The 12,458-nt window shown below is 42.0% G+C and overlaps 1 long non-coding RNA gene and 1 pseudogene across 1 annotated transcript; one reads left to right on the top strand and one right to left on the bottom strand.

Annotated features, from left to right (window-relative positions):
• Positions 1-3,528: 3,528 nt before the first annotated feature.
• Positions 3,529-4,254, bottom strand: LOC111557729 (annotated as a pseudogene).
• Positions 4,255-4,811: 557 nt separating this feature from the next.
• On the top strand, positions 4,812-6,886 carry LOC123386524. The gene is made up of 2 exons (XR_006600517.1): positions 4,812-5,225; positions 5,780-6,886. It is a non-coding gene; the product is annotated as an uncharacterized LOC123386524 (long non-coding RNA).
• The last annotated feature ends 5,572 nt before the right edge of the window (positions 6,887-12,458 follow it).

Genomic DNA, 12,458 nt, shown 5'->3' with positions numbered 1-12,458 from the left:
TTGAACACTTAAAATGTTACAGTCACTGGGGAAACAAGAATAAGATTCATGGGGAAACATGAATAAGATAAAATCCCTGCTCTCATAAAATTTAATGGGATAAATCATAAATAAATAAACAGGTAAATAGAAAATGTGATTTGGGGGTGATATTTTACAAAGAAGAGTGGAGTAAGGAGATAGAGAGTGATGGTTGGAGGTGGGGTTGGGAAGTGTGTCCAGGGAAGTTGTCTCTGTGGAGGTGACACTTGAATAGAATTAGGGAGTGGGCTCTAAAAAGGTTTGGGGGCAAAGAAAAGCAAGCTAGGCAAAGGGAATAGCAAATGCAAAGGGATAATAAGCTTAGGGTTTTTAAGGAACAGCAAGAAGGCCAATGTGGCTAGAGTGAAATGAGCAAGAGAATGGTAGATGTGCAAGATGACTTCGCAGGGAGGTAGACAGGGACCAGACCACGTGGTATCTATACTGTTGACCATGATGAGGAATTTTTATTTCATTCTGAATTTGATGAGAAGCCATTAGAGGTTCTGAGCAGGGTTCTGTGACTTATGGTTTTAAAGATCCCCGCTGCCACATGGAGTAACATCTTTGAGGGACAAAAGTAGAAGAAAATAGACCAGCTGGGAGGCTGTTGCATTAATGCAGGCAGATGATGGTGGTGGCTTAGACAGAAGAGATGATGAGGATGGCAGGTGGTGAGAAATGGTTAAATTATGGATATCTTTAGAAGGAACAATCAATAGGACTTGCCAGTGGGATTGCTGTGGATGTTAGGGGGAGAGAAATCTTGGAGATTGACTCCCATGCTTTTGGCCTATGGAACTAGGTGACCAGTGACATGCTTTATTTATTTTTAAAATTTATTGATTTATTCTGAGAGAGAGAGAGCACATGTGGGCATGAGTGGGGGACGGGCAGAGAGAGAGGGAGAGAGAGCATCCTAAGCGGGCTCCACACTGTCAGTGCAGAGCCCAATGTGGGGGTCGAACTCATGAACTGTGAGGTCATGACCTGAGCCAATATCAAGATTTGGACACTTAACCAACTGAGCCACCCAGGCACCCCAGTGGTATGCTTTAATGAGGGGTGTGGTGAGAGCTGGTTGGGGAGTGGTGGTAGAAATAAAATATTTTGGTTTGAAAGTAAGTTGGAGATGTCTATTAGACCCCAAAACAGAAAGGTTGGGGCAAAACTGATCAATTTGGACATCATCCTCTCAGAGACAGTATTTAGCCACATCCCTTCCCTTCCCTCCCCCCATAAATCCATTCTCAAATCCCCCCTGCAGCCTCGGGGAAGCTTCCTGTCATGGGTGACTTATGGAAGGAATCTTTTATCTTTCCTCTCTGGCACAAGTCTTTCCCCAGGAGGTCTGTGCTGAGCCTACCACAAGTAAAATCTAGAAAATAGAAAAAGCAGAAAACCAAGACAAGACATTTTAAAGAAAAGTACATTGTATTGCAGTGCATTATGAATTTAAAAATTGTAAGTTGATTGATTATGTATGTGTGCTACATGTTTTAGGATTTAAACTTCTGTAAAGCAGCAGTTGTTCTGTTCTGTGTTTTCTTGGGAGGCAGTTTAGAGAAGTGGTTAAGATCACTGGCCTTGGACTCCTACTCCTTGGGTCCAATTTAGAGATATGTAATTCTGGTCTAGTTATTAAATCTCTCAGCACCTCAGTATCCCCATATGTGAAATGAAGGTAATAGAACTACCATTTTAGGGCTACTGTAGAGATTAAATGACTGAGCGTGAGTAAAGCCCTTAGGATGGTTCCCATATAGAATGAACTCAATAATCACTGACTGTTAGTACATATTATGTGTTCTACAGGAACATAGCATATTGTGGATCCCACATAAGAAATACTCAAGCAGAGGCTAAAATACTCCTGTAAGAATGGTGTAGGAGGAACACCTTATTGGGAGGGGGTAGTATCTGGATCTAAAACCTTCTAATTTTGGATTCTTTTCCATTCTATGAAGTAACTCCTGTGCTGCCTGGGAGCATGGTGTGTTGATTGACCATGTGACAAAGTGTGAGGCTGGTGAAAACAAGGAAATTCTTGGTTTCCTTGAGATGCCATCATTTTTGTTGAGTTGCCTACCCTTATCCCAGATGCCAGAGGATCTGCTGTGCTTTCTGCTTACCTGGGTTCCCTGCCTCTGTCATCCTATCCAGACTCCTGATTCTTTAGGTGAGAGTCTGCTAGCCAGCTGACCATAAGGTGTAATCTTTCATCATGGCTGGTAGGCAGTATTCACATTCATGACAAGTTTGCAGAGGTGAGTAGTGATGGGCACACCGAGTGAGGGAGAGGATTGCAGAACCTGCACTGGACACTGTAGTGGGATTTAGATAATTGCAGGTCCCTGTGGCCCATCCTGCTGGAGCCCTGGGGAAAGTTATTCTAGAAGGAACTAAATGTATCTAAAATCTAAGCTCTGGAGAAGAGGAAATGAAATTTGTACACCGATCAGTTGTCACCATGCTTACATACAGTGCCGGACTCTATGTTCTCTGGAGAGAGAACGGATAAGATCTTTAAGTCTGAGAACAAACACGGTAAAACTCGTTTGCAGCTGTGTTTAAGTGTTGTGGTATTTGCAAGTAGGCGCCATATCCCTGCACTTGCTTCAGAAAATACAGCTATGTGGTTTGCATTAAAACACACACACACACACACACACACACACACACACACACACACACAAGAACCTAACCATTACGGTGTCAGCTCCAGGTGGTTCCTTTCTTTTTTTGGTATTAAATCTGTTTAATATCTTTAATAATTCTCTTACTTCTAAATCTTTGCACAAAGGGCAGTACAGTTCTTCAGCTTATTGCAAACATGTCTTTAAAAAAAAAAAGCAACGTTAATGTTGAAGCTCTAGTTACAAAATTTTAGTTATTGGCAGTATACCATAAAGCCAAATATTGTCCTTGTTTTAAAGCAAGGTCAATATTTCACTGGAGAATATAGCCAACACATTTTTTTCCTCCATATATCTACATCCAATGGTGGTATTTTATAGGCTAATTTAAAAACAAATGCAAATTTTAAAAAATTAATGAAAGCCATGTTTTGCTCAGGAATACTATTGTACACATACCATGGAGGTTGGTTTTTTTTATTTTTTATTAAAAAATTTTTTCTTTTACTTTTATTTATTTTTGAGACAGAGAGAGAGCATGAACAGGGGAGGGTCAGAGAGAGAGGGAGACACAGAATCTGAAACAGGCTCCAGGCTGTGAGCTGTCAGCACAGAGCCCGATGTGGGGCTCGAACTCACGGACTGCGAGATCATGACCTGAGCCACCCAGGCACCCCCGGAGGTTGTTTTTACAGCAGACACTAGTTTGCCAAACTTCAATGGCGAAACACTAAGATGTGAGTTTGGTATTGTCCCCCTAGCTGCTTCTTGCTGCCCTGGAGAATCTGGCCATTAGTAATGTTGACAAGCCACCTTGTTGCCACCATTTCCCTTCTTACAGGTGAGCGCACTGTGCAGAATACGCTTATCCTTAAGATGCAAGGCCTAGCAGAAAGCCTCCCACAAATCCACTGGATATCAACATGTTCTGTTTGATAAATTCTGTTGCTTCTTCAATTATACTATTGATTTTAGGTACTGCTGTATTTGCTCATTTCTCAATCTTTCACTCGGTTTACATCTTTTTCGCTCTCTTCCAGTCAGTCTGCACACAGCCACTGTGACGGGCAATCTGCAGAAGAGCAAAGCCACCTCCTACTGCAGTTGCTGTAAGCTCTCCAGCTCTCCGGGGCAAAACCCCCTGCATGCCAGCCAGTCACACCACCCATTACAGTCTGGGTGGCTACTGAGTATTTTTCTACCACAGGTCCAGAACTATGGCCAGATACTCGATTCCACCAATGGTGTCTTATTGCATACTCAGTTAAATCTAACCCTTCCTAAGACTCATCATCGCCTTCCTACTCTTGGCAGGGGGGGGGGGGGGGGGGGGGGGGGGGGAGTGGTTGGAGGGTGCGGTTCCGGGGTCGCCATGACACCGCCGGTCCAGGTGGTTCCTTTCAGATGTAACTGAACCAACCATCTGTCTCTGTTCTGCCCCTCCCTCACGGAGACTGTGAGGAGTGTGGTCCTCGGCCAGGTATTTAACAGAAGGTCTCACAAGGGGAAACGCTAACACTTTCACTGGGTCTTTGCATAACCATGTGAGCAGCCAAATAAAAGCTCTTCCTAAAAGGATGTAACAGCCAAATGTCATGGGTAATTCCAGATTGGATCCTGAATTAAAAAAAAAAAAACTGTCAAAGATATTTTGGGACAATTGAAGACAGTTGACTATGGATTGTATGCTAATTAGATCCTCATCATTCAGAATGTAGGCCACTGACCACACCAGCTGCATCACCTAGGAGCTTGTAAGAAATGCAGTGAAGGGTCTAGGTGGCTCCGTCAGTTAAGCATCCGACTTTGGCTCTGATCATGATCTCAGGGGTTTGTGAGTTTGAGCCCTGCATCAGTCTCTGTGCTGTCAGCGCAAAGCCCCCTTCAAATACTCTCTTTCCCTGTCTCTCTGCCCCTCACTCGCTCCCGTGCACACATACTCTTTCTCTCTCAAAAATAAACATTAAAAAATAAATAAATAAATTATGGGCACCTGGGTGGCTTAGTCAGTTAAGCATCAGACTTCACCTCAGGTCATGATCTTGCAGTTGGTCAGTTAGAGCCTGGAGTCAGGCTCTGTGCTGACAGTTCAGAGCCTGGAATATTCTGTGTCTCCCTCTTTTCTCTGCCCCTCCCCCACTAGCACCCTGTCTCTCTCTCTCTCTCTCAAAATAAATAAACATTAAAAAATTTTTTTAAATAAATAAGTTTAAAACAATAGAAATGCAGCATCAGTCCCCACCCCACGTTGTTTATATGCACATTAAAGGTTGAGAAGCATGTGTGTGAGTGCTCGTGCATATTCCAAGTAGAATTCAGAGGTATGTTTGCAAACCAGACTGAAAGTGATGCTTTTAAAGGAACTGGATCGTAGATTCCTACAAGGATTCCTACATGGACTGTCCTGCTGGAGCCATTAGTCTTCTAAGTGGATAGACCAGGCAGGGAGCTATCTACTGCACCAAGAAGAGGAGGAATGATGGAGTTAGACCACCCCACGGGAAGAAGCTCCAGAGACCCCAAGGTGCCTGGGGATTCATTGTCACTATGCGACAAGAAGTCAACAAGGTTAGGAGTTTGGGTGTATCCCCTTAACTTGGTGGGGATTTTTTTCCCTCAGTTGGATGACACAGCTTAAAATTCCTTCCTTCATGTGTTGTAATTCCCTCTGGTTTTCCCCAACCCTTTACTGTGGTTGGACAACACCCCTTCAACTTTGTGTGTTGGTGACAGGGGAGAAGTGAGACCTTCCCTGTGGTCACAGCCCTCAGTGGAGGCCTTTGCAGGGGTAGAAGCATCCATGGCAGGGGGCAGGGGGCCCTGGGTTCCAGGCTGCATTTTCTAGAAGGAGAGTTGGCACGTTGCCACTCCTGGGTCTCATTTAAGTGTCTCTGTCTCCTTGCGGGTCTGAGCCTTGTATTCAGGATTACTAACTCTGAGAACTTGTAAGTGCCAAATCACAGAAGGGGAAGTGGTCAGGATGAGCCTCCCCCAAACCCCATATTTCTCTAGCTATAGAGAATTTGAGTCATGTTGGGGCATTTATTTCACATAAAGACTAGCAAAACCAAAAAGAACTGAGAAATTACCTCTCCCCATTCTTGTTTCCAAATTCCATTCAGGTTTGGAACTTATTTGAACAATTTTCATTTTGAAACATGAAAAGGTGGAAGATTCCAGCCTCTTTCTGTTAACAGTAGACAAAGATAAGCATCTCTCCACAAAGGTACAAGATTATGTTACCCTTCTGGAATCCTGGTAGCCAATTCAAGTTGTTTTTGAAGCACAATGCTACCCATGAGGCCTAAACCAAAAGAACCAGACATTCCAGATTGACTCAAATAATTCCATTTTTTAAATGTAATGTTCTGGCACCTCTGTGATTTCCATATTTGTTCCAGTTTTCATCACACCCTGTGATACTGAATGGCAACATCAGGAACAGAATGCTTCTTTGAATAACTCAGCTGCCTTCCTACCTTGCGGCTATCAGGTGTAGGACACAGTTTGTCAGGAATTAAAAGAAAACACAATTTCCATTCAAGAATTTAATTCTCTTTCAACACACATAAAAACGGGAAAATTTATTTTGTGGTTTATTGTGCGGAGGACAAGTCTTCTAAAAAAAACCGAAAGAAGGCAATTCTCAATGGAAACTATGGATCTTTGATGAACTTTTTATTTCTGCATGATTTGAGATTTATGAAGAGCCAAACTAAAACCTATTTTGTTTTTCACTGTGTCTTATAAGTAGGGGAAAAAATGACATTAGTAACTATTGAGCCATGTGACTCTCAAATACATAGTAACTTGGCTTTGTATTCGCTCACAATGCTTCTAGAAACCCCACGATAGAAAGGTTAAATCCTTTTCATTTTCTTTGGAAGTATTTGGAAACATTCACAGCTCAGAGCTGGGATGTCCATCTTATAGTTTATGTAGCATAACTGTGTTGTCTCTGATTCTCCAGAACAAGAGTTTACAACCGAACTGGAAAACAACTGTCCTGCGCTACGTCTAGTCTAGCTATGTAGGCCAGACTTTATCAGTTTTTGGTACTGCTTGTGATAATTACCTCTTGCCAAACATGCTTGTCTGAATTATTCCATAAAACACGCTTGATAAATGGACTTATCAAGACCATTAGGTCTTGAAGAACTTAAATTAGTCCCAGATGACTCTCTTTTCAGTTAAAAGATAAATTTAAATAAAATGTGAATGTAAACATATTTTCAACTCAGAGTTCTATTTTAACCACTGAAGCACATTCTGGCACTAAGTACTATATCTATTTTTGACATTTATGACTTTTGCATTTGTTGGAAACACACAAGACCTCAGGTGGCTGTATCTATTTTTTATATTTACGACTCTTTTGTATTTGCTGGAAACAAACAAGTTCTCAATTTTCTATCTGTAAAATGAAATAATAACAGATGCTTCATAAGGATCTGAGGATGAGTAAATAAGACAGTAGAAAGAAAGGGGTTTATCACAGTACCTGGTACATAGTGAGTGCTCAGTAAATGTTACAATAGAATTCCTTTAACTTGTGGCAGAGGTACACACATTAGGGAGGTGATTTAAATATATTCATTTCCCTTGGTTTTCAGACTAATGTATTTATCTTTCATTGTACTATAATGGCTGTCAATAGCAATTCGGAGCTATTTGTGCATTAGTTAAGTTTTAAAAACGTAAGGCTCCTTCTGATCTGCTTTTAAGGCCCTCTGCTTTTCTGGTGCAGCTTCACTTCTTTCCTGCTCCCAGCTCACCATCTGTACAGAACCATGACTGGTCCTGAGAGATACTCCACAGTTTCTTTTCCAGTCCTACCGACATATAATTGACATATAACACTGTGTAAATTTACAGCGTATTATCGTGTATGGATTTGATACATTTACACACTGCAAAATGATTACCACCATAGGATTGGGTACAACCTCCCTCAGGTCACATAACTACTTTGTGTGTGTGTGTGTGTATGGTGAGACATTTAAGATTTATTCTCCTAGGAACTTCTCGGTATATAATACAGTATTATTAACTATAATCACCATGCCATCTAGTAGATCCCTAGAACATATTCATTTTCTAATGAATATAAAACTGGCATTTTGTGCTTTTTGACCAACATCCCCCTATTTCCTACCTCCCACCCCCAACCCCTGGTAACCAACATTCTACTCTCTGTTTCTATGAGTTCAGCTTTTTAATTTTTTTAGCTTTTTATTTTTTTGTTTTTTCTAAGTAAGCTCTATGCCCATCGTGATGTTTGAACTCATGACCCTCAGATCAAAAGTCAGATGCTCTACCCACTGAGCCAGCCAGGCACCCCGAGTTCAACTTTTTTAGAATCCATATATAAGTGAGATCAGACAGTGTTTGTCGTCCTCTGACTTATTTCACTTAGCATAATGCCTTCAAAGTCGATCCACATTGTCAAAAACAGCAGAATGTTCTTCTTTCTTGTGGCTGAATATTTTAATATATATATATATATATCACATATGTATCACATATATCATATATATATCACATCTGCTTTATCAATTCATCCATTGTAGAGCACTTAGGTTGTTTCCATACCATAGCTATTGACTCCACAGTTTCTTGTATCATTTTTTTTTTTCTGTCTGGAAAACTTCCCCAGCTCTCTTGGTTATGATTCTGTTCTTCCTTTAAGACCTGGCTCACACATTTTTTCTTTTACAAAGTTATCTCTGATTCCCTTAGTCCAAAAATAATCTCTACCTTAGAGTCATTCTAATGACATTGAAAAAAAAATTTTAAGGTTTTTTTTTTTTTTTTTTTTTTTGAGAGGGAGGGAGAGAGAGAGTGCACAAGCACAAGTGGGGGAGGGGCAGAAAGCGAGAGGGGGACACAGAATCCAAAGCAGGCTCCAGGCTCTGAGCTGTCAGCACAGAGCCTGACGCAGGGCTGGAACCCACGAACCATAGGATCATGACCTGAGCCAAAGTCAGACGTACAACCGACTGAGCCACCCAGGTCCCGACATTGAAAATTTTTTAAATAAAACTTTAAATTTAGAATAGGATCAGAATTACAGAATAGTTGTGAAGATTATATAGAGGATTCCTATATACCCCTTAGCTCATGTCTCCTAATGCTCATATTACTATACTACATTTGCCACAATGAATAATCCAGCATTGGTACATGCATTGAGCCCTTTTAATTTATTTTGTAGTCGACTCAACTGTAAACTCCTTGAGGCCAGACTCTGTGGCCACTAACCTTTTCATTCCTGTAATCTGTACAAAGTCTGTGCTTACCATCGTGCACTGACTAGGTACTAAAACAATATTTGTTGAATGAATAATTGCCTCCATTGCCTTAACTGCCTGCTTCAACAAAACCCTCAGTTTGTTTATTGTAAATCAACTTTGTATTCAAGTAGAACATACATGATCACAAAAAATGTGATCATAAATATGGAGCTCAATGAATTTTCACAAAGTGGACACATTCATGTAACTATCACTGAGATCTTCAAATAGAACACTTTCTGCATATTTCCTTTCCTTGGAAGCCCCCCAGTGCACCCCTTCCAGTCTTCCATTTTCACTTCTTATAATGCCCTCATTTTTATTTTAACAATGGGATTCAGTGTCATGGTTTATGATTATAATGTAACTTTCTTTTATATTGTTATCATATCCATGCAACGTAGCTTGAATCTATCTATTAAAAAATTCACTGCTGATTAAAGGAAGTACGATGAAGTAGATTTTCCAACCTCCAAACAATGTCCATTGTCCTTGTAGTTTATATAATTTCTTCATCAAGGCCCAGCTTATAGTTGGGTGTACCCACTTTGAGCTGAAGGACAATTCCAGTCTGAAAACATCAGTCGGGCCACTGTAGGAAGTAGGATATAAACCATTTTGGTTTCTGTTCCCTTAGAAACACATGGAACAAAATAAAGTTTGCCAAATGGAAATATACAAAACCACTGGGGAAATAAATGTTATTTTTAAGCTTCTAAGAGGCTATCACAAATAACCGGGAGGAGAGTGGAAAGAATTCAAAAAGCAGGTGACCTTTTAACAGGCAGAACACAGCAGGGTTAGCAAGTGCCTGGAGAATGTTGTGACTTGGAGAAAGAGATGCTGAGAGCCCAGGCTGGGCGGGACTGACCTCAGTGGACATGATGAGAATGGAGCTGGCTTTTCCCCATCTTACGACAACTGGATAGCAAAAAGGAAACCATCCTCCAGAAATGGGAGCTGTGAGAATCCCTGGGTACCAAAAAAGGAGCAGATTTGGAGATCTGGGAGCTGGTGGGTTTTTGTTGGCAGCCATATCTGGAGCGTCACGCTCAGAAGGCTGGCTTTCCTCCACTCTTAGAGCAAATATCACCCTGCAGAGACACCAGGGTGACCTGTCCTCTAGGTGGAGACCACACAGGCAAGGCAGGTTGGTTAGAAGGAGGAGGATGGCTGCACTGTCAGTAGAGAAAGCTGCTCTGGAAACGAGACAGGGAGAAGGGCAGGCGTCTCTTCTGGGTTCAGAGGGGAAAAGAATCCGCCGTGGCCTGTCTCTGTCCTTCTGAGGTTACTTCACTGCTAGCGTTCTCAGATGGATCAGGAATTGACAGCTAGTTTGCACAATATATACCAGTTACACAAGTTGCCTGCTTTGTGGTGTGTATTTATTTATTTAAAAATTTTTTTCTTTTTCTTTTTTTTTTTTAACTTATTTTTGAAGGACAGAGCATGAGCGGGGGAGAAACAGAGAGAGAGGGAAACACAGAATTTGAAGGCTCCAGGCTCTATGCTGTCAGCACAGAGCCTGACGCGGGGCTCGAACTCACGAACCGTGAGATCATGACCTGAGCCGAAGTCAGATGCTCAACCGACTGAGCCACCCAGGCAACCCCCCCCCCAATTTTTTTAATGTTTATTTATTTTTTGATAGAGACTGAGTATGAACAGGGTAGGGGTAGAAAGAGAGAGACACAGAATCTGAAGCAGGCTCCAGGCTGTCACCACAGAGCACAACACAGGGCTCGAACTCACTAACTGTGAGATCATGACCTGGGCCAAACTCAGCCGATTAACCAAGTAAGCCACCCAGGCACCCCTATGGTGTGTGTTTAAAACAAGACAGAGAATGTTGCCAGTTGGTCAGTCTAGCTTTCCACACAGAGATAGCTTTGAGAAAACTGGCTCGACTAGAGATAGTGCATGCCACATTTTCTCTCATAAAGGGAAAGCCTCTCCAGACCAAGCAAAGAGGGAGATGCCAAGAGCTGGCTGTTCCTGCTTATCCCTTGGGTTACAGACAGTCACAACTCCAAGCACAGCAGGGACCCATAGTGCTGTGGCATTCACGTAACTACTAGCATCGCATGTCCTTTAATGAGCAGACTAACAAACAACAGTATGTGTTAGATCTTCTGGAAAAAAGCTCTCAGAAGCCTGAATGTGTTCTCAAACCATCAGCCTTTCTTCACCATTTCCTTCTACTACCACAACGGTCAGTCGAAGGGACTTGCCGGAGGTTAGTAGAAGTAGGTGCATGTAGGAGCTCACAGAGAAGTACTGGATGGCTCCTGGGCTTTGTTTATCTTAGATACCTACAATCTTACAAAAATAGACCAATCTCTCTTTCTAGAGAGGCAATTCACAGCAAGGCAGAAAACGCACTAAGTGGCGTTACTCTTCCTTCGCTTAGCCCAGTTCTTTTTCTGCATTTCTGATTTTTTGTTTTTAATAAGAGAAAGAGACAAGAAGAGTTTTCCCAAATAACACATTGAAGCTTGTGACTAACAGCAGTAAAACTGCATGTTCAACATCAGTGTTATAAAAATCATCCACTTATCTTCCTGGAGAGTTTTTCTTTTAGGTGCCAGCTTACTGTTTTTCTGTGGACTCTCTTCCTTACCTGAATGAGAGGTGCATTCTCTTTTGCTACTAACCTCCACCTCCATTGCAAAGACTGTGACCTCCCACTTTAGAGGCACAAAATCTCAGCCCACTGCTCTGTACAATCAGTCCTCTATCCTTGCTCTCTACCATCAACAATATGGAAAAGAGCAGAAGTTTCCAAGGTTCCGTCACTCCTGAACATACACTGGGTGAAATTTAGGCGGGGATTGTATGCTTGTATGCTCCACCAACCAACAACCCCTAAACATGGGCAAAGGTGTAGGGATGGTCTGCTCACTACCTATATACCAGTGGAAGTTAAGAGACATACTAGATGCCCATAAATTGAAATTGCGTTTAAATAACTGATGGCACATCCACTAAGGGGACTCTAGGAGCTTTAATGTTTGCTAAAAGTGCATAACATGTTTCTGCTACAATATTAAGTAAAAAAGGTAGGATACAAAATATATTTATAATATGACTGCAGCTGAGCAATGTTTAAAACCTAAAAATGTTTTGCAAAGAAAAAAAGAAGGAGGAGGAGGAGGAGGAAGAGAAGGAAAAGGAGAAAAAAAGAATGGACACAAATGCTTCAGAATCAACAGACTGAGTGAGCCCTGAGGGTGACACTTTGGGTGATTCCTTCTCTGTTTGTAATTTTCCACCTTTTACTCGAGCATGTCCTCCTTTTATAATTATGAAAATCTTGAGTTCTTGCATTTAACCACTGAGCAAAAGCAGTAGACAGAGGCGCTGTGGCCGGGCACCCAGTGCTCCAGGGGCCAACCGGGCGGATTTGGCGGGGGCTGCCTGGGCCGGGCGAGGTCCCTGAGCCAGCCTCCGGGACACAGGACTCTGCTGGGGCAGAAGCCTTCAGAGAGGAGCCTAATTTATCTGAGCA

Source organism: Felis catus, chromosome A1 (genome assembly GCF_018350175.1).
Source record: "Felis catus isolate Fca126 chromosome A1, F.catus_Fca126_mat1.0, whole genome shotgun sequence".
NCBI lineage: Eukaryota > Metazoa > Chordata > Mammalia > Carnivora > Felidae > Felis > Felis catus.
The sequence above is the reverse complement of the archived record's forward strand: the minus strand, read 5'-3'. Positions and strand labels throughout refer to the sequence as shown.